At 46.6% G+C, this 27,080-nt stretch overlaps 1 long non-coding RNA gene across 1 annotated transcript; it reads left to right on the top strand.

The window, feature by feature from the left end:
• Nucleotides 1-8,121: 8,121 nt before the first annotated feature.
• Nucleotides 8,122-18,175, top strand: LOC112553199. Its single transcript, XR_003096988.1, has 4 exons — nucleotides 8,122-8,526; nucleotides 15,390-15,636; nucleotides 16,020-16,185; nucleotides 16,873-18,175. It is a non-coding gene; the product is annotated as an uncharacterized LOC112553199 (long non-coding RNA).
• Nucleotides 18,176-27,080: the final 8,905 nt, after the last annotated feature.

Raw genomic sequence — 27,080 nt, forward strand, 5'->3', positions numbered from 1 at the left:
CCTTAGGATCACGTGACAATCAACACACAGCTACAAAACCAACACGATAGCCGTGGGTTAACGAAACACTTGAATGAAGTCCCTTAGTCAACACTTACAGACCCACACTCAGTATCCGGCAGTCAGTCATCTATGCCATGTACCCGTGTGTTTGAGGTATTCTCTATATATTTCTCTGACCCTGGACTGAGGTCTCGCCTGTTGTTCTGGGCAGGACCTTGACGCTCAGTCTGAGAGTGCCTTGACCCTTGACCTTTTAAACCTTCCTGCGATTGTCCATGACCTCACTCTAAGGACGGAGAAGTGAACTGAGCTGCGCAGCGTTCACAGAAGACAACAATTACACTTTTTCTGCTGTATTCTGTATATTCCGGGTATTCTGCTGTCTTCTGTATATTCCGGGTATTCTGCTGTCTTCTGTATATTCACCTGCACATGTCAGTGGGATTCAAGGGGAGGCAAGGCTGCTGGCGGAGCTGCGAGGTAAAGCGGTGCAACGTGGCCACGGAGGTGAGTCAAGGGAGGTGAGGCTAATTGTGTGATGATAGCTTCCCCTCCTCCTGCTGCACCACGAGGCCTCAAGCGCTGGTGTGCGGACGTTTGAGAGGTTTATACTATCTGATGACAGGCTATCAGCTGCTGACGAGGGACGCCGCCATATTTATGACAACCGCCTCTTTAAGTTTCCATTGCTTTTTGCTGTATCGAGATATAAACTGAGCAACAAGACCTGTCGCCATCACAGAGGATGCTTTCACTAATGGATTACACGCAAAGGACACACTCACACACGCACGCGCGCGCGCACACAAACACAATGTGAAAGATGGACTTTCCCCGACCGCCCAGATGTCAGGGAGGTAAAACTGGGGAATAACGACGGTCTGCTGGGGAAGAGATGGGTGGGGCACTGGAACCTTCCAGAAGCGATCAAGGGCGCTGCTAGACGCTTGGCTTGTTTTTGCAAGACGACCGAAATAAAGAGCTGCAGATGTGAAAACCTTCCCGAAAGAGTTCCATCCCCCACCCAGCTTGCAAAATGCTAAATAAAGTTGCAGCTTACGGTCCGCCGAGGAGGCTGAGCACGGAGACCGGGAGGGATGCGGAAGAGCCGATGGAGGAGAGGATGGAGGGCAGGGAAGTACCGGAAGAGAGTGAAGAAGCGGGACGGAGGGGACTGCAGCTGGCATAGTTTTCATGCCGACTTCCTGATTCCTCCTCACAACTCTCCACCAACAAAAATGCGCCGGTGTCACAAGGAGGTCTCGCACTATCACCTCTCGCGAGGCGGTTAAAACTAAACATGTTGAAATCTGAGATTTTCATCTCTGAAGAGTTCCAGGCTTTTCTTTTTAAGAATGTGGACGTACCCTTGACTGTCTTCTGGAGCTCAGCTGTGCTCTGTCAAAGCTCAACAAAGGAAGGCGAGGTGTAAATTCGTTCTCGATGTCTAGTCTAGCCTTAACAACACACAGCAAGTTGTGGCTACACGTTAATAGGGCTAATAAAGTATCCAGGTAATGTGCAGCACAGGTGTACAGTTACAGGCTGTCTGTCAGAACTTGGTGTGGAAGGTGCTTTGTGTGTCTGTGGGCAGAGAGGTGGATGGTGATGATGGTAGTAGTGTTAATGATGTTATTGGTGTTGATGGTGATGATGGTAGTAGTGTTAGTAATGATGTTATTGGTGTTGATGGTGATGATGGTAACAGTGTTAATGATGATGTTATTGGTGTCGATGGAAGTGTTTGTGATGACAGTGCAGGTAAATAAAGAAAGTGATTGTGAGGTGCTAGAAGAAAGCAGTTCATTCTCTACACCGTTCTTTCAAGAAATGAACTGTGTACTTTTAAAGTAAGCCACCCACAGTGTTGTTTTTTAATTATAAATTGTATTTTGAAGAGCAGGAACTAGGACTTACGGTCTTCCCTTCCTCTCAACTGCACCTGTTGACTTCAGCACGTGGGACAACAGAGTGCATGCTGGGACAAGGCACGTTTGTGCGATCATCAACACGATCATCTGTGATGAGACCTGCTGATGAGGACCGCGTGCCATCAGGTAATACAATCACCACACGTTTGCTGATCTCAGCTTCCCGATTATTCATGTTGGAAAGGAGGGAAGGAAAGAAGGCCAGCAAGAAATAAAGAAAGACAGACATAAAGGATAAACTAAAAAAAGCCTTTGAAATATGAGGTAGCGTCAGCCGTACATTCCATGTAGGAAGCTTGCAATCAACTCCAAGACCAGTCGCCACTCCAAAATACCCAAAAAAGAAACGGAAATGAATTTGCAAACTGCCATAAAATTCCAAAGATGTCACAGTGTGTTTTATCTGCACCGGCACGACTGCAAGCCCGCAGGGCAAAGCTCTAGACACTGGCAAAGTGTGACAAGTGTTCCCATAAACAGATATTACTTGGCAACCACACACTCCTCTCGTTTGGCACGGCTTCTGTTGGCGGCTACCAGTCACTTGGCCAACACATTCCCCACAGATGATCCCCAGTCACCTTTAGCACATCATCATGTTATTATAGGCACCTACTGTCAGACTTGCCAACTGGAGCCATGAATACCTACCTCCCAATGTCCTCCTGACATCTAGTTGTCGGCGTCTTGTTTACAGCTTGTTATCTATATTTAGCACTAATTAGTTAGTTAGTAACCTCAATTATTTACCTATTAACTTACATATTTTAACTGTGTACCTGATTATTAGCCTGTTTAAAACCATTTAAATCCAGTTTTAACTTCTTATTAGCTAATTCTTCAACACCACAAGTACTGAACTGTCATTTACAATTATTATTATTATTATTATTATTATTATTATTATTATTATTATTATTATTATTATTATTATTTACAACGTGTGACTCGCTGCTCTTAGCAGTGAGCAGAAAACTAGGAGCTTACAACAAATATCGTCTAAGATTTACAAGAACTATTGACTTATCATTGAAAGCTAAGTATTAATTAGTCCATGACACCTGCTATTACCTCCTCACGAGCCATTCGCTGCACACACTGTTGCAGTGGTTATTGTCAGTCTGTCTTTTTCTGTCTCGTGGCCTTTCAAACATGACTTTGTCCGCGACTTTTGACATATCACGTGGCGGGGAGGCTGCAGACTGCTCACCTCAGTGCTGCAAACAGGTTTGTCGATTGTGTCGACATCTCGACAATAAAGACGCACTGCAACAGTTTTTTCTGGGTACCCCGTCGCGTGGAGCCCTCGTGTTAGCCTCCTGACTTACTAACAGCTTCCACACCCCACTACGAGGTTGACACCATCATCCACTCATCCACATAAACACACATGTGCACAGATCATTGTTCCACGGCAGTACAGCTGACTTGCGGACCACACCGGCAGGGGAGGAGTTGACAGACACACCATCTGAGCAGAAAGGTGTTTAGTTCCTCGGAACAAGTCTGACACCAGCGCGGGTGAGGGTGAGGGTGAGGGCGGGGGGCAGTCGTGGGTAGCAGCGCTGGTGTACTGGAGGTGGGAGGGGTAGAGCTGTGAGGAGAGTAACGGATATGAAGGTAGCAGCAGGATGGGTGAGGTTGTCTGGCTGGTCGGCAGGTTGCATGCGAGAGTGGGTGGGTGGATGGTTGGTTGGTGGGTGGGTGTCGGAAGGTCGGGCAACAAAGCCTGCAAGTCGACAGACAGAGCAAACGGTGCGTGCCCCAGCCTCCACCCCTGACATCTATCCCCAACCTGAACCACCCAGAGAGCCGGGTCTTGCGCGCTTTCCCCTCCTCCCCATACTCCCCTACTCCCCCAAAGAGACTAACCGCCCCTGGCTGTGACACAATGACATAAGCGCCATTGTGGGGCGTGCACTCAGCCTCTGTAGCTGTAGATGCTGTAGTTGATGTATACACTGTAGGGAGGTCGTCCGCGCCGACACACAAAACGGTTTCATTCCCTCGGGTGGCAGCGACAGACTTTAGCTTCTCCCTCTGCACTCCCTCCCTCGCTCCCACCCCACTCCCTTCTCACCGCCTCAACACGTGAGTGTTGGAAGGAAGGACTGCGGGACTCAATGGTGAGAAAGACAGAACCGTGAGGAGTTGGATGGCGCTGATTGAGGCTCGTGGATTGACGATGTCCTGTGGTTTGACTCCTTGCTGATACCTGCGGCCACGAGCTGTCAGCCTTCCTGCGCCTGCGCAAACACAAAGCTGCGCGCGCAATGTCGACGTCATCAATTACGCGGGGCAGGAGCGTTACCGAGCGGGTGGCTGGGAAAAGTACCCTGGCAACACAACAACTAATTTGTTTTGGGTGTGAACAAAATCTATTTTTGTAGTTCAAAATTTTCAAAAACAATTCAAAATTGGAACTGTAATTTTTTTCTCTAGCTGTGGACTCCATGGCTACTTTCAGCTCCTTTCCCCTCCCCCACCCCAATATACTCACCAATAAATATCAGCACTGACCATTGGTAGGTTGCATGATGTAGTTGGGGAGCGGGGCGCTCGTCGTATGGTTGCGGGTGCACGGTGGTACCTAACATGGAGAAAACAATGGCAGCTGTACGCAGGGCCTCCTGCCGGTGAAGCAGTTTATCAGTTTCAGTTCTCCAAGTCCATTTTCAATCTCTCAGCAATCGACACAGAAGAAAAGTCACACCGAAGACGTGGAAGGCGATTCAAAAGGTTCGATTACCCGTCTTCCTACCCCATCCCCCCACCCGCTCTTTGGAGGGAACTAAACAGAATCCATGAAAGGCCACCCTGAGCTCTCAGAGCTGTTTGTACATGTCCATGTCAGTGTTTTCAGTTCACACACCCCTTCGCCCACACCGAGATGATTTAAGATGTTTCTTATGCTGTAAACCAGTATCAGAGTTTTGAAATCGAGAAGAGAAAATACAAGTAGATTTTATATAAAGCGAGAGAGCGAGGTGAAGCGTATTGCGAACACTTTGTGATTGTACATCTCCGTGTTTAGGTGCGATTCATGTTATTTATTATTTAACAAGAAAGATTTCAGAACAGTGAGGTAAATACTTTTGTGTTCTACATAGGCCAACGTTAATTAATAAAGCAAGCAATACACTTATAGTAATTCTATTGGTGTTATCAAAAGTCTCGTTAAATTCCATCTTCGCTCTGCTTTTCCGGAAGTCAGGTCGTCTTCTGGTTCGCCGAGACTGACCGCGGAGAACTTTGCTAGAAGCCAAGAGTGAGTCTCGGCAGACAGACATCAGTCCATCTATCTTCGTCCAGTTTTACGGACGAAACAAAATCACTTCACAGACCGGGTGGGTCACGTGCAGTATCTGGCTTCGACCTCTAGGTCATGACAGCCTTGACCTCTTTTACCGGAAGACGTGAAGAAAGCAGCAGCATCTTACCCTCTAGAGACCCTCCTTGAAACACAGACTGATGATTCTAGCTCAGCATCTCAAAACACGGTCTGTGATGAAGTGGTGAGTATACAACTCCACAACCCACCTGTTCATCAGCTGCCACCGTCTCTAAGTTACAGGAACTGACGTCAGCTTGGTGCAAACCAATCGTCTGCGCCTTATGCTGTAGCATGGCTGTGCAAGTGTCTGACAAGCATCACAAGTGTCAGCTGTCGAAAGCCCAAGTGTAGGGAAAGGGTGAAGTGCTGTGGCCGAATGCAGACGACCGTAGTTTCAATTAGTCGCAACTAATGAGTGTTGTGTCGACATCAGTCGTAGCACGGACACCGCCCCGAAGGTAAGCACGATCGTACGATGAGTAACTGAGTTTGAGGCAGAGTCAGCAAGGTAACATAAATAACTCACGAACAACAACGGTACAATGATTGAGGGACTGGCGGAGGTAAGACAGCAACTGAAGGGGTCTGAACTATGGTGTAGTGGGGTCAGCACCATACACGAGCATGAGGTGGCTTTCCTCGTACATAAGGACGGGGTCAAAGCCAGCATCATGTGCAGCATATCCACCAGACGGATCTCCATCCACGTCTCTGCCAGGCCTCACAATGTCACCATTGTCCAAGAGTAATTCCAACTTCCAAGCCTGAAGATAGCTAAGTGGAAAGTTTTACCATTAGCAAAAAAAAAGGTCATAAAGGCAGAATCAAAACAAAACAAAACAAAATAAAGTAAAAGGACATCATGGCCAAGGTCGTCACCAACAATGGGCAGAAAAGACGAGTATTTGACCTTAGCAAAAACAACAAGGCCTATATTCTGCACAGAGATATGGACTCACCTCAGCCAGCACCCTGCATCCCCACAAAAACTCTACAACAGCAACTTGGCAGTCGCCAGATGAATTGTCCACAACCAAACCGACTTCATCCTGATGTCTAGATGCCTCGAATGGAGCATCAGCAAAGTCCAGACGAGGGCACATCCAGACGCTGATGTAGGCAGTGACCATGACCTGAGGTGGAAGCTAAGGGTGAAGAGGCCCTCGTCGCTTTTATATGAAAAGCTGAAAAATTCCAGCATGGCAGAGTTCTGCAAGGCTTCGGTTGGAAGTATATTCGCCACATTAAACCTGGTGAACTGTGATGAGGACACCCTCGATGGAAACATCAAAAAGGTGCTACTGTCAATAGCTCAGAAAGTAGGAGGGCGTTAAAGGAAGAAGAAACAACCCTGGGTCACGCACGACATCCATAGATCTCTGTGATCAAAGAAAGGCCTTAAAGACAGAACAGAAGAGCAAACCCGAAGCTACTTCCAGATACAAAGAAGGGAATTGTACAATCAAGAAAGCAGATGAAGGCAATTAAAAGAGAACTGGGTGGAGAGCCAATCCTGGACCTTCGAGAAGGGAATGACATGGGGTGAAAGCGCATGGAGGACACCAATGGCCGCCTTCTCACAGAAAGCATTGCTGTTCTAAACCAACTGACTGAATATTTCAAAGACCTGAACAGCTTCCAGCTCAAGACAGGAGTCTACATCCTTCAAAACAAAGAGACCAGACCACTGAACCTGCAGACCCACCAGCCCTACGGGAAGCACAAGAGCGGGAGGTCCTCTGAAAGTCACGTGGCGTTGACAAGGTCCACCTGAGATGCTCAGGCAGGGTGTGGACAACACGGTCCTCGCTGCTCCCTGCTCGATGCTCTGCAAAGAACGGCCAAAATGTAGGATGTGGTTACTTGTCATACCCCTTCTAAAAACCAAAAATAAAACAATGGAACAGCAAACAGTGTCATGCTGCAGGTAATGCAGAATGTCACCAGCATCACGGTCACCACCTGTGAGTAGCTGCTGAATGAAGAACAGGCTGACGATGGGATCACAGTTCAGCAGATCTTCAACTGTCGCATCCTGACGAGGATGTTGCTATGGAACATCATTATTATCATTTTCTCCTCGCTGACAGTCGTCCTAACACTAGAGTGACGTAGCACGGCTTTCCCCGCTCAGGTGTGCTTGGTGTTGATTACAGGTGCACAAGATGCTCTTCCCAAGCAGACATCGCAGCTGGTGTGGATGCCAGTGATGCAGTTTACACAGTAGATAGAGTTTGCCAATGTGTATAGATGTGTGTAAAATAACACCAAGCATTCTGTCTGGTCTGTTAACTTACACATCCGTTAAATTCCGCGATAAAGACACAAGTAGGTAAAGCTAGAAATAAATAAAGTTAGAATAAGAATAAGAAAAGACATCTAGCGCAGGAAACAAATTTTACGAGCTCTAAAGAGTTAAAATTAATGTCGCAAGGGTTCAGGTAATATTTACTGACATGTGATGCTGCCTCGGGCTGAGTCTCTACACTCGCATTGCATGCCACGGACAAACTGTGTGTGAGTGTGTGTTATGGACAGCAGCAAACACACATACACACACACGCATGCCCCAGAGAACGCACACACACACACACCTGCATACAAAGGCATGCACACGTGTCATTACATCGCCATGCAGAGCTGCACCTGTACCCAAACTGTCTACCTCAACATCGGGGTACACAACTTTATGTGCAGTGACTGTGAACCTGTGGTGCCCCAGCCAGCATCATCACAACAGAACCTTCGTTAGTCGACTTAATTTTTCTCTTTAACTTCAAACAAACCGCTAAAGTCGGGATTGTTGGCATTCCTCTAGAAACAGGGAGGGTGGGTTGGCGGAGAGGGGTGGTGGCGGTGGGTAGATGGCTGGCGTCACGTGACGGAGCACGACATGTTTCTCCCACCGAATCACCTTGACATATTTACCATTTATTTACCACTGGTAAGGCTGCACGGCGTTGCCCGACATTGATTCTGGCGCGAACTCTTGCAAGCGAGGTCACTCCGCTGACTGTTGTGCTGCTGCCAGAGTTACTTCCCGTTACTCTGATGTTCAAGAAGCCATGACCACACTCCACTTTCTTTCTAAAGTTTGCCATTTGGCCTTATAAATGTTCCCAGCCCCCACACATCCTATAGAGAGCCTCCTGGAGACAACCTCACTGGAACCTTGGTCTGTGGACAGACATGGCGGCCGCCGGTAGTCACAACATTACCTCGCTGTCATGTCAGCCAGCTCCAAGTGGGAAATGAGAGGTAATGACGAACCTCTAAACAATTCATAGTCTTTCCCTTTTCTCTTCTTTTTTCATTCAATATTTGTCATAAAAACCACAATGGCATCAATGTGGGGCGGCGTTCCCAGACATTCTTGTAATGTTAGCTTGTATTGACATAATTACAAGTCAGTAATTACAGTTAATTCACCAATTACATCATTGCATATAATCCTCTGAAATTATAAATATCATTGACATGCGCCTGTGTTTCGCCGCATTTTGCCTTGAATTGTAAAACGAGTACTCAATATTCTTCTGGGGGAGAGGGGTGAAGAGTTTTCACAGTCACACCCGCTGGAAGCTGCGACCTGCTGTACAGTGGAGTGTACCGGGTGGGACAGGTGTTCAACACCAAGAAGAATGGAGTGAAAGGGATGGGCTGCAAGGACAATCATCTACTACACACCTGAAACACACGGGCTACAAGCACTACTACCAATGGTGAGAAGGCTCCGATAGCCCTGCCTGTTGTTGGAATGAGAAATATTTTAATCCCGTGCGAACGGCGCTGTTATCTCAGCTCAAGAAAAGCTAGAGGTCTGTTGTGAGGAGATCGACTTCTTTCTTCCCACAGGCAGGCCAGGCCCCGCTAAACCCTTCATTCTGTCCGATAGCACGCTACCCTCCCTGCACTTCATTCTGAGGCTGGATTGTTTCCTCTCCTTTAAAAATGGAAGTTCCGCCCACCCGTCTAAAGTGGTGACAATGCATGCACTGTTTGCTGCAATATAATTGTCCAGCAAAAAGCCGGTCACAAGGAGAAACATTTGGCCGTTCTGTATTTGTATTGTTTTGCAACATTAAGTCAGGTACACTAGCGGGAGGAAAGACCCCATAACTTCTTTATTTTTTTTCTTGCTACACTTTTCTGCTGTTGAATGGCAGGAAGCAGGCTGCACACAGACACACAGACACACAGACACACAGACTTCACTCCAGTCTTTCTGTGTGGAGCTGCTGGCATGCAGTGCTTTGCACCTGTCTGGAATGTGGCGAGTGTCTGGCGGAGCCCTCACAGACTTGTAATGCTAACAGCCTGTGATGTACCCGATGCATCTCGCAGACAAGCAGCAGCTCCGACAAGGTGGGCTTCGCATTACCTCCTCACCGACCGCCAGCTTCGCCGCACGGTGGCGCTGAGCGCCGACATCTCCATGCTGTCTGCAGCTTGATTGCTACACAAGAAATTGTTTGCTTTTCTGGGCCACAGCAAACGAATTAAAAAAATTAATGCCCGAGCCCATGTGTGGATATATTTAGTCGCGCCTTTGTCTAAATGTGTGTGTGTGTGTGTGTCTGTGTTTCTGTGTCTGTGTATGTGTGTGAGAGAGAGAGAGAGCACAAGGCTCAAATGCGAGTATGGATGTGTTGCGTGCATACATGCATTGTGACTGCCTGTGAGTTCCATCTACATTTGTTTGTTTGTGTTTGTGTGTGTGTGGAGGGCTGCGTTGGCACGTTCTCTCGCATGCACCCCCGTGTATGTCTCCTGCTTGTAGTCCTTGTCCCGGGCTTCTTTGTTTTCAAGTACACGTTCAGAGGTCTGTTCACATCCCAGTGAACATGTTCATAGACCTGCCTGCACTTTCTGTGACTCGCATGCTGTTGCTGTGGAGGGTTGCTGGCAGTGAAAGTCCATTGTATGCACCCTGCAGTGTCGTCTGCCCCGCAATGAATCTTGGTTAGGGCCAAGACAAGACTGGGCTGAGAATAATCCTGCAGGTAACATGTTTGGGTGAAAACAAAACTTGGCTGTCGCTGGCTTCAGACTCCACTGCTTGCGATAAAATTATTTTTGAGTACAGCTAAACATTTCGAGCATGCCAACAAACAGTGAGCCACACAGCAACAGTTGCTGACTGCAACAAGATGATGAGAGAGAGGATGGCATCCTGGCTGGGACCTCTCAAAACTCAGTGGCTGTCCATCTCCGTGCACTGAGCGTTCACATGTACATTGACAGGTCTGTTCATATGCTCGTTGACAGGTCCGTTCACATGCACACCGACAGGTCTGTTCACATGCACACCGAGCGTTCACCCAGCGCCGCTAATCTTGAGGCCAGTGGGTAAAGGGAGAGAACTACTGTCTGCGCTCGCTCATTCAAAAGCCGATGAGGGATGTGTGTATGGGGAGGACATGTAGCTAATCCTTAACAAAACCGTTAATTAATGGTTATTATTAATGTATGTTCAGTTTGTATACTGCATATGTATGTGTGTGTCTCTTGATAACACGTGTGTCTGTCAGTGTGTGTGTGTGAGAGAGAGAGATTTCTGTGTAAAGTTCATCACATTTGTCCATCATCGTAATCATCCGAGCAGTCAAGGTGAATCCCTTATTTAGCTTCCATATATATATATACATATGTATATAGATATCTCGCTAAACAGCTTAACACTTAGGAATTCTGTTTTTCCATTATTTCCAAATATTTTAACCACCACCTCAGTGATGGTTTCCTTTTATTTCTTCTGTTCTGTTTTAGGCAGTCGCGGAAATTTAATATAAACATTGTGAAAGAAGTCTGAAATTTATCATCCTGCGGGGCTGCTGGTGGTGCGGTGGCTCAAGCGCCTGTCACTACGACATGGAGACTCCAGTTTTGGGGTTCGAATCTCGGTTCCGACATTCTCTCTTTGGGTGTGACACCTGTTTACACAAAGTGTGTGCTCGTGATCCTCCGTGTGAAACGTTTTTGACCTCTGTTTTTAGGTCTGTTGAAAGGCTCTGTATGAATCTATTATTATTATTATTATTATTAGTAGTAGTAGTAGTAGTAGTAGTAGTAGTAGTAGTAGTAGTAGTAGTAGTAGTATGGGTTGAGTTGCAAAGTACTGTCTCAAAAGCCAGTGGTTCCACAGTTAGAATGTCACGGGTGTTGGCCGCTGAATTTCGCTTTAACCTCAAAAAACACGTGTTTGCTAGTTAGACTCCCCCCAACACTGCCCCTACCTGCCCCCCTTTTTTTCAAAGTTGTAAAAGTGTGAAAGGCGCTGTGAGACAGGCTTTACTGTCATCTTCATGACACCGAGACCACCTCAAGCCATTGTAACTAAAGTCCATGAACTCGGCAGTGACTGGTCATTGGAAGCATGTTTCCTCCATCGTCGATGACCATCGCTGCAGTTGCAGTTGCAGTTTCTGTGACATCGTGAGTCGGTGCCTCTGGAGGCAGGCTGCCCACGTGTGTGAGGTGTCAGTCGATGATAGCGGCGAGAACTGTGGAACTGCTTGGTCCTGTATTGCAACATAACGACATTTATAGGCGAGTTATTCAGACGAGTTTTGTCATTTTATTTCTCCTGCCTCCGTAGCCGCAATGTATCCTGTCGGTGCCCTTGATGCTGTCTGGAATGGTCAGCTGACCCTCGTCCTGCCGGATGTTGCGCGCGACGAAGGGACAGAAAGGTCAGCTTGGCTTCTTCCGCTTGCCAACGCCAGATGTCGCGCACATTTCCAGATGCATTTCAGAAAATTCGAGAACCACATCCTTTTTCTTCCTGCTTTCCTTTCATCGATTCCTTCCTTTGTTCCTCCTCTCTAATCTTCCTTCCTTTTTGCTTTCTTTTATCTTTTTCTCTCTGTCGCTGTCTATTCTTTCCCCTTTCTGTCCTCTTTCTGTGCGTCTTCATGATCTCTTAGTTCGCCCAAGCAACAATGTAAAAACATCGTTCACTTTTTTTGAATAAGGCAAACGAGAAAAAATCTGGAAAAATCGAAGGAACACTTCCAGAAATGGAATTTCTCTGTCAGTAGTGCTAAAAACTGACGGGCTGCGTGAACAGTGAGCGGGTGGGCCGTGGATGCCGGGAGCTGGCCCACCCTGTGCTGACACCACGGCTGTGAGCATTGTGAAGAGCAGCCAGCGGCCGGAGGGCTGTGGGAGGGATGATGATGGGGATGAGGGGGAGCTGACATCAAGGGTGGCTTGGTGTCCAGCCCCGCAGGCTCCCTTACTTCCTGTATTAACCTGTTTGGGTTTGCCGCTTGTCTGCTTAAAAATATGAAACGTCTTTGAAAAACAGCGAAATGAAAGCTTTTTATGGATGCCACTAGTCTAGAATTTCTGGAGAGGCGCTGAGGTCACGTTACAGCCTTCGAATTTAAAGTATTTCTGAAAAGTTTCCGAAACTAGTGACAAAAAATAGTCCCTTCACATCTTAGTGCGTGATGGGTTGTGAAAAGCCTGCTCCAGTCTGTGTGGACTGCCTGGACACTTACACCAGACCCTGTGTGAGGGTGAGACCAGTCTAGGAATCGTCTGCTATGTTACAACCTTACAAACACGGTAATTAGCTTAATGCACATCAAAACATTATTCTTCATTGCGCAAAAAATGTCACATGATCATGAAATACAATTTCTGTAAAAGCTATGACAGATTAGTAAAATCCTGATAAAAACAACATGAAAAATACTTCAGTATGGTAACTTTCTTTAAAAGTGTGTATACTAATTATATAATAATATGATATAAAAATATAATAGTATTTTATAAAAATATAATTATTAAGTCTTTTCAATAATAAGCCGTTAATAGAAAAAAAAAAAATGTTGTTGGGTGGTTACGTTTGAGTGACTGCGATTTGTCTTGTCTACTGTGTGTGCAGCCCACCATTGCACGACACGACTACTGTAAGACTGAGGACAACATGTTTGTACAACACATTCTCTTTCCATCTCTCTCTCTCGCTGTTCCTGTCTTATTCAACAGATGTGGGTAGAGGGCGTCGCTCAATGACAACGTCGATTTGTTAGCCGCGGTTGGAGGAGTCAGCGGCGGTGTTGACGCCGCAAGCCGCGCTCTTTAGCTCCACCATCGGAGGCTGCGGCGACAATGGGCGAGGGGAGCTGATAATCTGGCTGACCCCAACATATCGATTTCACACCAGCTTCCGCGCTGCGCCCTAGAAACTGCAGGATGCTTGCAGCTCGCCCGTTCCTCCCGAGACTGTGTAGTGCCTTTTTGTCTTCCTCCGCCAATAAAATAGGCCGGCAGTCGCCAGTTCTCGCTTGGCCACTCAGTGTCTTTGTTTGCCTTCTGCTTGTCTTAAGGCCTGATTGCATCACTTCTAACACTTAGCAGCCCCCTGAGTAGAATCCTAAACACATGAGTAAATAAATATATATTATCCCCTTCAAAACTGCTCATCTGACGGACTGAACGTGTTGTTAGTCTCTAAATCGTTTATCTTTTTTTCTTCTCTCTGTTACAGCTCCACACAGAAGAAGAAGGATGGTTAGAAACATTCATTGTTAAAGGTCTACAGAAATGTAGAACATTTTTTTTAAATCACTGGGTTGAGCTGAGTACAGCGTACTGACCCCCCTCAGACCTGAGTGAACAGCCATCCAGCACCCTCCCCATTCCCCTCCCCATTCCCCTCCCTTGGAGATACATGCCTGCAGATAGATACATACACATGCACATTAGTCATGTAATCAAGGTTCCTCGGGTAACACATGTTCCAGCTTCTGCACTGACAGCTTAAAGAGTCTGTATGTGCAGCACGTGCTGTAGGTGTTGTTGCTGTACATCGTCTGCTGTAGGTGTTGTTGCTGTACATTGTCTGCTGTAGGTGTTGTTGATGTGTTTTAATCTCTTGGTCACGTGTGCGGACATAGAAAATCCTGTATTTGTAGAAGCAAATAGGATGATTCACTCAGATTAGGGAAACTTTCTGTGTAGAGCTTACCTCGATCATTTATAAAAATAATGATGGTAAACCTTTAATCTTCCTGACAAAAAGACTTGGCTGCTGCTGTGGCCAATAACGCGCCACGTGATACTCTTGTATTTTTCCTGAACAGATTAGTCAGTAAAGTGATCTCAGTCAGCAGCAGCCAGTCTCTCTCTCTCTGTCTCTCAAAGTTCCATAAGAAAAGGACAGGAACCGATGCTGGGTTCAAGAACTGTGAATGCAGTGACTGCGTGTCAACATTATGTGCCAAGATTATGTATCAATATTATGTGTCAACATTATGTGTCGATATTATATTCCAATAATATGTATAACATTATCTGCCAGTATTATCTACCAGCATCATGTGCCAATATTTTGTACCTACACTATGTGCCAGTAGCTGTACCCATCCTGCCCCCCATAGCCGGCTGCTGCTGGTGACTCGGTGGTTGCTGTGTGTGTCTGCTGACCTGCACTTTGCTGCTACACCCGTGTCTGTCTGTCTGTTGTCTGGATATCAAACGCAAACCTCTCTAACTTCACATCAGGAAATTAGAAACATCGTGTGTTTAGAGTTCCTGTGACTGTACATCAGAGGAACTGTGAGTGGCTGACTGTTACTAGGACATCACGTGTGGACAAGTCTCGGCATGTGTTGAGAGACATCTCAAGCCCTAGTCCTGCCATCAGAGATTTATTGCAAAATAGGACATCGAATACGAGATTTACTATCTTCATATTTTTCCAAATGAAAGTATTGTCCTACTAAATTTCTCAGAAAAAAGATGAAGTATTTCCTTCCCATACCTGAAGTCTTCACAGATAATCGACCGCTTATGAGTTTTTTTTCCCAGAGAAAAGATTGACATCTCCAGACTATTGAAAACTTCTAAAAAAGCTGTTTGTCTTTCAATTAAAAGAATGAGGTACACGGAGGCAGCAGTCAGACACGAGGAGACAACTGTGTAGAGGAAGGAGTGAGAGAACAGACGACAGGAGGTAAGCGGCAGGAGTCGTTATCTCCCTTCCTCTCGGACTGGAGGACAGTGGGGATGGGTGGACAACTGCGCAAAGTCACTTTTTGTGGGTTCTGACAGCATCCGAACTCAATCCAAGTCACGAGACCTCATTTAAACCTCTCTCCTGTCCGCAGACTCATCAATTTGCCATCATCGCCTTGTTCATCTTGCTGCCCGCTTCCCGCAATGACAGCTTCTGATGGACTGGCGGAGCCGGACAGCTTCTTGGGCTCACCTGTCACAGCCAGCGAGACATGTCACACGGCAGCCAGGGACTGCAGGCAGCCAGGATACACGCCATACCCTGTACCCTGTACCCTGTATCCTAGTCGGTGCTCAAGGCAGCACCAGGCCACAGCCACCCGACTGCAAGTAATGTGGGTAAGGCCGGCAATTCTTGTCAAAAATGATTCTAGACAAATGTTAATCGACTAAAACAGTTTCACTCGCTGAAATATGTTGACTGCACTTCACATGTCAGAAGCAGGTTGTAGCGATGCTGGATACACGGGGAACACGATGCAAGCAGATAATATAGTCCTTGATAATTAACAGTATGTCCTCCTAACTACTTGATTATTGTAATTAAAATTTTACGGATTTCTGAAGACGATGCCGGAGAAACTAGTCTGGTTGAAAGTGTAGCTGCATCTCAGCAGTGAAATTATAGAAAGTACTGGGAGACCTTTTATATGAGTCAAGGGGCTCTGCTATTCAAGTTTTTTTCGCATACTGGCAACAACAATATGAAAAAAGTTTCCCAGGTCGGAACTGAACACGGACCTCTCGCCGAGAACCGGACCCGTGACAACTGGACCACAATAGGTTTCCTACTAAAACCTTTGGAGGGAAATTGTCTTTGGAGCCAGACTTCGCATGTCATGCACATCAGGCACCTCGTGATGTAGTTCAGCTGCTCGTCAACCACAGGTGAGCATCCAACTGCCATCACTACTGACAGTAGGACCATTCAAATACATCGAGGCACAAATCCATGGAAATAAACATTTGTCACACACACACACACATGTACAGGTCATTACAACTGTCCATTTATTCACATCAAAGTGTTTGTTAGATGTTAGCTGTCGCACACCTGATGCTATGATGTGAGGGGCAGGGAGCTACTGTCAATGTTTCTACTCTTTGCGTCTATTGCCGGCTTCACATTCTTCACATGCCAGCAGATCGACTCCCATATAAAGCATATATTGTTAAATCAGCATCGACAGAACTAAAGGATGTGACTATCAAATATTTGCTATTTATGGTGTAGATGTGGCTTTTAGTGTGTGTGAGGGAAACGCAAGTTTGGATGAAGTTAAATTGCTTTTTTCCGAGTGTTTCTGTATTAAATGTTGAAGCAAAGGCTCGTTGATAATTACTGGCACGGAAATATAAGCGAGAAATATTCAGTTGCAGATTTTAAAATTATTTTATCAAACATAAAAATCATCTTTCTCTGAGTGTACACACCTGAACACTATTCAACACTTGAAGGTCTGTATTCGTTTTCGCCTCTGTACTTTACTGTGTATGTAATGTTTGTTTCTGTCTCTAACTTGCTAGCTAGTTATTGACATAGTATACAGTGTGTGTGTGTGTGTGTGTGTTCAGGACGTGTCACGTGACGTGCAGATCCTTGTCCTCCATGCAGCTCGTCACTGAGACAGTTGCTGGACCATCTGTTTACTCACGCACACAGCAACGGCCCCTCACGTGTGCGCCATGAAGTAATCTGGAAACATCTGACACATCTTTGGTTACACAGCGCATCTGTTTAGTCTCTGACAGCATCCTCCCTGGTCATCTGCCAGTTCTGGGCGCCAGTGCATCTGACTTCCAATCCAAAGCATCCACACATATAATTGGAAGCTCTAGCCATTGGCTTGCCTGGCACTGCAAACGCTTGCCGTATGCCTGTCCAAGATTGGAAACATTTGTCATACTGCCGGGTTAAAAAAAAAAAAAACCCCCAAAAAAACAAAACCAAAACTTATGCTTCCGGGTCGATAAAGACCTGGCTTGCCTCAGACCAACGTTCAATAAAGTCGCGGTACATCCTTCCGCTGACCCATTAGTGTTTCCAAAACTAAATTGCACATGCGCAGAGAAAAGAACCAACACGGAGATGTCGACACTGACCACTTGTGTCCTGTGGAAGCCTTCTCTTCCGTCGTCCGAAGAAAACTTCCCAACATACGATGGATTGTGAACGAAACTCGCGAAATGTTCGACAGGTCATGCGGTAGAACTTGTGAAGTGCACCTGATCCATAAGGAGCCTTTTGTTGCAAAGATTTACTGATAGTTGTTGCTGAAATACAACACCTGGACCGGAATAAGCAGAGGCAGATAAGTGCGCAGCCACGACGACTGGATGCCGTCACACTGCGGAGATACCGGCAGTTAAGGAGCTGACCTTGCAATAGTGTGCAAAGCAATGAAACAAACAAAAATCAAAAGAAATAAAGAAAGACAATATCTGCAAAATTCGTGCGGATTTTCTTTTTGTTTTGTTTTGCTGTATCCATAAACATCGTCATAATTCTCTCCTCCTTGAACTCCAAACGACGAGACTGTTATATCTAATAGAATAATTTTAGAGCGAAACTACGGCACGCGCTGGCTTGAACATTGCTCCGGAAATACTAGCTAAAACATGGCAGACAGGCAAAAAGCTTGAATTTGTAAACACGACATTTCTGGTCAATAAACTTTTAAAACAACAGTTAGGGGCTAGCCCTACAAGGGCTGTGCACACAATAAGGACTTGAAGTATGTATTTACTATAAACAAGATACATGAAACCACACTTCTACGTCAAACACGTGACATGAGGCAGAACTTCTCCCTCACCTATGCACCAACCCTCGCACGCACACACTCGCACGCTTGCCCACAGACGCACTTACTTACCTACCGATTAGAACACCGCCCCCAAGAGCGCCGGAGCCGGGTCAAGGGTCAGGGGTCAAGGACAGAGGACGCGGCTGCGCAGTGACGTGCACTCCGAGTCGCTCGACGGCCGGCGAGGTGCGGCTAAAAGGGTGTCGCCACACACACAGGACACGGAGACGAGCCCCACGAACCCCACTCACAGCGCCCTCTGCTGGGCAGGCCCCCGCACTATTAGCGGGAGTGATGCCCCCTGGACACGGGCGGATCAATGCAGGTTGTCCATCACCTCGGAGGAGACGCGCCGGAGCTTGGGCGGCAACATCGACTCACGCGCAGACCCTTGCCTTACCCTCCCCTCGTTGTGTGGCCTTTGCAGAACTGCGACTGGCCGCTTAGTCTGGAATCCTGGCACATTGGCACTCCAAGACACGATGGGCTTGATAGAACAAAAGCCAGCATGCAATGTAAATACCCAAAGCAGATTTACAAGGCTGGGGAGGCTACTGAACACGGGCGAAACATTTGCAATACAATCAGATTTGTCCCTTCTCATTGGCTGCCTCTTTAATCACATTGGGGGCTGGAGGGGAGGTAGAAGTGTCTGTAGAAATCCTTTCAATCGCTGACTGATAATTCCGTTGGACCAAGCCAATTGTTTGGCCGGCAAAGCATCTTTGCCTGCCTGCGGTGCACAGGAGAGAGAGAGAAAGGGTGGAGGGGAGGGCGAGCTGGCACTAACAGGAGCATGTGAGGAGTCGATTGAAGCATCTTCATGAAGTGAATGTCGTGTGATCTCTCAAATGTCGTCTGCTCCTGGCGTTTAACGAGTCGTTCAGTGCAGCTTGGCCGTCCTTAGCGGGACACATTGAGTTCAAAAATACACAAACACAAGTTAATGGCCTCAGTATACAAGAACAGTTTAAACCTCTTCATACACAAATACAGTTTCAATGCCTCCATTGCACCGAGTAACCAATCGGCAGTACAGCAGAAATCATCCAATAAATCATTTTCTTGGGTCTTCTAAACAAGATCAACTTCGATGTGAGAGCAGTGACAGGAAGTGAACTCAATCAAGTCGACCCTCGTGTTTCAGTCGTTGGACACCGAGGTGTCAGAGAGACAGAGACAACAAGTTGTTTTTGCGAGGGCGGTGCCTTCTCCTGTCCCTCACTTTCCCCGCGTGGAGTCGGGTACCCATTGCCAACAGCTGGGTGGACTGGGACAGTTTATTGTGCTACACGGTTTCCTACAGCGCACTTTGCAGTTCAGTGGTTTCTCCACGAGGCTATTCGCTTCCTATTTGTAAAATAACATTTTACTGTAGACGTCTCTCGAAGCTGATGAGAAATGTAGCTTTTTATATGTTCAGTGTAATCTGTTCATGTTTCGTGTACATTTGTGATGTTTCCTGTGTGAGAACTTCTGCTGGTGTTAGAGACTCAGATGTAGTTATCAAAAGTTAATTGCCCGCAAAGGTAAAAACAGAGAAATTTTGTTGTTGGAAAAGGAGTTGATTCTTTGGGACATTTGTGTATGACTCTTCACGCTCAAGATCTTATCGTGGTCTACCAGGTTTTTGCATTAATATTTAAACCTCTTTATACCATTCTTCATTTTACCCCAAACCGTTGTTTGTGCTAACCTACTGCCGCCCTGCACCACTGCTTTCAGTTTGATGTTGTGTATGTTCTTGCTGTGTGTCATGTGCCCGCAATAATGTCCAGAATGTTTTGGGTCCCATACCTTTATTAGTATCCGATAAAGTTGTTTGGGATGCAAAGTCTTTTGGGTGGGAGGCAGTATGGCCGCACAGTGAAGTGTATTTGTAGCCAGAAATGTCTTTGTTGTGTCTCACGGTAATTCGAACCCCACACCCCCTGGTTCCATGCTAGACACACCGTCGCCCCGCAGCAGCTTTGATTTCAATCCCATAATATTCACAGTAAGTGCACGCCCTTCTGTCCCATAATATTCCGCTTGCGTGCACGCCGCCCCCTGCCGGCAGCCCGCTGTGTCATTACGGTCGTTACGTCACTGCCATGGCCGTCCATGGCAACAACCACGCTTTCTGTCCATGACGACAGGCAGCCTGGGTGTAACACTCACTGGTCCAAACTGAGCAATGCAAATCAAACTACAACCCTCGGGGGAGGAGGGAGGGGCGGGGGCTACAGGACAGGGGAGTCGGGAGGGTGGGGCTGATGGCGGGCATGACGGGAGTGTCAACAAACGGCAATGAATTCCTCCTACGCCACTCGCTCAACGAGAAGCAGACTTCCTGGAGGGAGCCATTAAAGCCGCCCTGGGGTTCATGGAGCTTACTGCAACTACATCTGATGGGGGTCAGGCAGTCTCTCCAACAGCTGACCAACGCACTACACGCTACAGCGCTTAGTTAATTGAGTGAGGGTAACTTCGTTAATGACAACCAATCAGCCAGGGCATTATTTAAAATTGAAATGTCTTCAGAAGAAAATGGTGGAAGTCTCAAGAAAAGCTGCAAACAAAAGCACCTGATAGGCCTGCTAATCACGCGTCCTTCCCCAGGAATATATCCTCTTACCGGAGCCTCCTGCAGCCTCCCTGCCAGTCGTTGAGTTAAGTACAAAGCAGCGGCTCTCCTCCTGAGCTTTTGAAGTCAGTTGTGGAGAAAAGTGTTTACTCTCCTCATCTCCTCATCTGTGCAAGCCTTTGCCGCAAGTGAGGGTCCAGGGGTAGTTGTTGTCCCGTGAGGTCAAGCTCCGTAGGAGACCAACAACAAACTTACAGTTTTGAGATCGGGTGTCGGGTGAAGAGATGGAGAGGGGGGAGGGGTTGCATCACGTGGTATGGATTTCACTTGTAAATGGCGAGTGTGGCTCTGACCCCCACCTGTGACTCACATTTGTTGCTTGACGGGCAGGTGAGGTGGCGCTCTGCACTGGTGGCAGGTAGAGTATGGGGGGCTTATAGTGGCTGGTCTGTCTATAGTATATAGTATATAGTGTATAGCATGATATGAGGGCTTATAGTGATTGGTCTGTCTATATAGTATGATATGGGGGCGTATAGTGACTGGTCTGTGTATAGTGTATAGCATGATATGAGGGCTTATAGTGACTGGTCTGTGTATAGTGTATAGCATGATATGAGGGGCTTATAGTGATTGGTTGTGTATAGTGTATAGTACATAGTGTATAGCATGATATGAGGGGCTTATAGTGACTGGTCTGTGTATAGTGTATAGTATGATATGAGGGCTTATAGTGATTGGTCTGTCTATAGTATATAGTATGATATGAGGGCGTATAGTGACTGGTCTGTCATATATGTATACGGACAGAGTGGAGGAGACTAAGTAATTAATATTTGTGTAATACAAAGTGGGGATGTCCTAGTGTCCGACATTCACATAGTGTACGTGTATGAGCTGCTGTCTGCCATAAATAAATGTACAGAGTGGGAGGAATGAGTGACACGAAATGGGAGGAGAATAAAAGGCTTCTAGCGTGTGGTAAGTATGCTAGATAAAATACGGTCAGATACTTTATTTATCCCAGAGCTCAATTGGTACAGTCACTCAAAAATTAATGTAAGAAGCGCACAACACAATAACTGTTTGCTGGGAAATTAGAAGCAAGGCTTATTTACAAGAGTTATTAACATCAGTTAATGCTTCACGTTACCTGTGTTTTCTGGGGCAAAGGGAAGACACTTGAGGTGAGTGGAGGATATGTTAGGGTCGACGGTCAGGTAGTGGGAGGGGCACAACTGCTCTCCTCGTTACTTCCACGCTCCTCAGAGGAATACATGCTGTGTCCATGATTTGATACCGTAAACAGAAGACAGGAACAAGCCGACAGGCTTTATGCTGCTGGAAGGTGAGAAAGGGGACAGGCAGGACACACAGAAGACGAGGGTCATTGTGGACGACAGGTGAGTACAGACCTCAGGACATGGCCTGTGCCGCTAGAAGTCACGAACCATCAGATGTCGGATGGCATTTACTGACAGAGAGTTGGAAGAGTCAGATGTCAGGTGCGGGCTGTACTGTTCCAGGTGTTTGTATCAAAATGATCTTACCTGTATCCTCAGACGACGAATACCGACTGGAGCATCAATGTATGCGCATGCGCTGTCACAGGTAAAGGGCAAGGAACAGTTTGACAAGGAAGACGACATGGTCGGTCCTCCAGTGATCCCATCATGCTTTAAGTTGCCTTGACATGAGACAGAAACAGAGAGAACGGAGTGACAGACGATGAGGGAGAGAACGAACAAAGGGGAGAACAGAGGAAGAGAAGAGAAGTGCAAAGAAGGCAAGATTGATGAGAGCAGACGCCCCAAAGCATGGTTCAGTATGTTTTGACAGGCAAAGAGAGAACAATTACTACACGATGTTTGTAGTGTCCCTCTAGCCCTATAACCACAGCATTCAGTAAGCCTGATGCGTCTGTCTCAAGCATCTACACGGTAACCAGTCATCAACACTCGTACCCACGTGACCGCATCATGATGCTAGCAAGCAGCTCTTGAAGAGTGTCGGCAGTCAACTTTGTATCTATGTCGGGTAGACAAAGTCCTCTATCAGTAAATGACACTAGAGAAGGGAATCAGTCAACAAACAAACAAACAAACAAACAAACAAACAAACAAACAAACAAACAAAAGGAACTGCAGTGCATTGGTGGCAGAGAATGCAGTAGCATTATAGGCAGCTACAGTAGTACTCTGCAAGAGAGAAGGAGGTAGGTTAAGATCTTGACATTTTGATAACTCTGAAATTCTTTTTTCTAACATTGTGCACATTTCCCCCCTTGAAGGTCTTTTGCAGAGATTTCTACTTGCTGTCGGAGTGATGAGGTCGTGGTGGTGGTGGTGGTGGCAGCGGTGGTGGTGGGGCTGCTACGGTTGCTGTTGCTGGTGGTGTTCGTGGTGGTGATGTGTCGCTCACATTGCGATGCAGCGAAACTAAGAAACACACAAACGAAATGATCATCAAAGGTGAAGTCTGAAACGAAAAGGGCAAAAGATGCTGGGAGAAAAAAAAAAAAAAAAGGTTGGGGTGGAATGATCGAGGGAGAGAGGGGAGGTTAGGGAAGGAAGGAGAGAGAAGTGGGAGAAGGAAGGAAGGAAAGAAGAGTTAAAAAGTCGATAGGCTGTAATGGAACTGCTGAAGACGGCGTGCGGGCCGGCACACTGTCACACCAATGATAGCGATCAATCAAGGCGGCTATTCAATTATGGTGTTGTTGTCGGTCCTCGGAGCCAGTTCCTTGCTTGCAGTTCCAGCTAGCAGGGCAGGTGCCCCTCGGAATCAATTCCCATCACAATTATCATAATCAATATAACACATAAGGCACATCCGTGGAGAGTGGCGGTAGGGGCATTAATTCGTGTATCCGGTGCCCCGCATTGATTTCTCTATTGATGCAGGATGTACAGATGGCTGCAGACTGCCATGGCGCTGGGGCCGCCATTGATACCCCGCTTACTTTCCTTTTCCTCGGCTCACCAACTTTTTTCTTTTGATTTTTTTATCCGTCCTTAGGATAATGTTATTAGGCTGCTGTCAGAGCTTTGCTGTTGCATTAGCTAGTCTTACTTCTTGTACAGTAAGCGTTTGTTTAGCTCAGACTTTGCTTTCATTGGTTGACAGAGATTCTCTCATCATGTTAGAAGAAAAATCATCTTCGAAAAAATGCAATATAGTTTTTTATTGTGTCTGTAACTCAAGCAGCACTGATGCTCATTCAGACAACCATTGTTTTTCACGAGCCAAAAATGCACATCACGCAAACTGCTCTTTAGACAAAGACGGCAAACGTTAGCACCAACAATAAGCAATGTTATTTGTGTGTAAGTAGTCAGTATTTAGCTCCAAGCCACAAATAGTTTAGTTACACGCGCCAATAGACCTCAAAAGTACAGATGAACACATCTAGTGCACTTTTCTTCAAATCGTGTAAAAATATATGGAAAACGGGGAGATGCATAATAATATAGAAATACGCGCAAAAAAGCGAAAATGTGAAAATGTAGGCAAACGGAATGTTCTCAAAACGTGCAAATGCACCCAAACGTGCAGCCAATGAACACCGTTACAAACGTCCAGGTGAAAAACCTCGGTAACCAGAGAGCAGCGGTGTCCCACTCCTTCCAGACTGGTCTCCCTTCCTTCTTTGCCCTCGTCCCTGCCTCTCGGCCCGTGGGGAGGGTCCACGTCACCTTCAGTCAGGGTTGAGGTGGCAGCCACTTGCTGTCACAAAGGTCACACACGCCATCTTCACAGCCACCGCCACTAAGTGCGGCAAGTGCATGGCAGGTGACTTCACTGGATGTGCCAAGTCACCTGCCTGTCCACCTGTCATGTCCGTGCATTACCACCTTACAAAGTTGGAAATGTGTACAGAAATCGAGTAATTAGTGCTCACACTTTCATTTTATCTTCTTTTTTTCTGTGTTTTTTTTTTGTGTCTGAAAGTCAAGATTTGTCACTTCCACGTCAATCCCAGTGCCATTAACTGTAAAGGTGTGGAGAAGTGTGCAACCTTGTTTCTCAAGTTCAAGATACCGTTTCCTCAAAGTTGAAGATAGAAACCCTCGGCTGCTGGTGTTGCGTGTATTTCTTGTCATCTTGTTAATGAACATTTCTTGTGCTTATCAAAGGATTGACTGTCAGACATTGATCTCCACACAAGTGTTTTGTGAAGCAAGCTTGTCACAATGCTGACATCCACAGTTCTTTTACACACTTGACCTCAAAAGACTTCTTCGGGGAGTTTGGTGAGCATGAAGATCACAAACTGTGTAGCTCTGTAAAGTCACAAACCTTGCAGGCGCAATGAACTGGATGCCCCCTTAGTTTCTGTCTCACTGGTCCTGGTCAGGGTGAGATATTCCCAGATTTGTCATGTGAGGCAAATTTGACCTTTTCCCACATTTTTGTAATATTAGGCAGATTTCAGCCTGTCCAACATGTGTCATGCTACTCAGATGTTAGCCATTGAATGACTTGTCAGATCACCTACAGTATAAACACTCATTCCTGTACTTACTGGTGGCGTGGACTCCAGTCAACTAATGTTCTAAGGTGTGTAGTCATTGTCGGCAGGATTCAGCACCACCTTGGGATAATGACTTTTGCTTTTGAGAGCGGCTATCTCGTGACGGCACCACACTATCTCCTCCAATTGCATCTTGACAAGGTTTTGCAAAATAGCTAAGTCGTTCCGCAGTGGTCTGCTCGTGGCGCTCCACGGGGTCATCATCAACATTAAACGTTTGTCGAGTGCGTCCTCCAGGTGCAAAATCTTTGTCAACGCCATGGTCTTATGGATGTAGCGGTTGGACTGCTCTTTGGTTATGGCCATCCCCTCGTAGCGAATGTCCTTTAATCTCTTTCTCTAGCCTCATTATTTCTTGATGGAATCTCATGGAGTCGTCCCGCAGACGCCACCTCAGGAACTCTACTCTGGGGTTGAAGCACTTCTCCAGTTCTTTCAGGTCCACTACTCTTCCGAACTTCTTGATCATCGCATCGTCACAGTTCCTTGTCAAGATGACTTGTTTCTCTTTCAGGACGACGAGTTCGTGCTTCAGCTTGGAGTGGCTGCACCGCCTAGCAACCTTGTCTTTCGATGCTCCAACCACCTCTGCTTTCAGACTGATGGGCCTATCCTTCAATTTCTGCAAGTCGCGCTGATCGATGATTAGGCTCTCATTCACTTGCTGCTTGAGGCTGTAGTCGGGGTAGTAGGTCATCTTCGAGAGGTAGATGGGTACAACCACGGATAAGTTGTTCAGCTCGTTGAGCTGCTCTTTGATGAACTTATGTATATTGTGATGGGCCTCCTTGAGCGCGTTCCTCAGAATCTCCGTCCTGCGTTTGGCAAACTCCAGTTCCTTCCCACATTCTTCAAAACGCTTTCTCGCAAGATTTAGGCGATCGTCCAGGTCGAGTTGCACCAATTTCAGTTTTAAGATAGTGTCATTAACATCCGGGTCACACTTGGCAGCACACTCTCTTAAGTTCATTGTCTCAGATGCTTCTTCGGAGGACGAGGAAGAGTCTAGGGACATTTCGTCATCAGTACTTTCATCGCTGTCTTCCTCTTCATCTTTCACTACGTTCCTGGCAGTCTTTCGCCGAGCCTTAAATTGCTTTCGCAAAACATACAGTAACACGGGATCGGCTACTACGTGGATGGCGTTTTCAAAGTCATTAAATACTTCGTTCAGTTTTTCTGTGACCTGCTCTAACTCGTTACCCCAAGCTTTCGTCTGAACAGTTAGATCACCGATAGCGACATCGTTTTCCTCCACAGCTTGTTTTTTCGCCAACAACGACTGGCAGAGTGCCTCCTGTATCGGAAGATCTGTTACAGCTATGTGGAACTCTTCCAGTCGAGTTAAATACAGGAGTTCAGCTCGTTTGATTGTGATGTCCAGACTGCACCTCTCGTCATACAGCGCTTGCAGCTTGGTGTCGAACACCGAGATGATGCTGTCAATGGTCTCCTTTGCGAGGTCGCTGTAGTAGCGAGACTTAATTCTCTCTACCGTTTGCAGCTCCTCCTCAAGACTGGTCTCCGGAACGTTGAGCACAGAGTCAACTGTTTGTGGCTCCAAATTCTGATCATTTATTACCCAAGCCACAAATGATTCCTCAGATGTCGAGTCAGACAAAATTTCCCACGGCAGCACTTCCCCCACGGCAGCCTCAACTATTTTCTTAGTTGATATCGTCAAGTCCACCCATTCTGGGAAAGGCGGCTTCAGACTTTTGAAATACACGTACGGGGTTGAAGCTTTTGCACGATGTGCAAGTCCAGGGTTCATTTGGTAACCAGCTTCCTCGTATGCAGTCAGTGAGAAGTCCTGTGCCGTTCGGTTCAGAAGTTCTTTTTGAAATTTCTCTAGGAACTTGGAGTCGTATATTAG

The sequence above is a fragment of the Pomacea canaliculata genome, linkage group LG1 (genome assembly GCF_003073045.1).
Source record: "Pomacea canaliculata isolate SZHN2017 linkage group LG1, ASM307304v1, whole genome shotgun sequence".
Taxonomy (NCBI): Eukaryota; Metazoa; Mollusca; class Gastropoda; order Architaenioglossa; family Ampullariidae; genus Pomacea; species Pomacea canaliculata.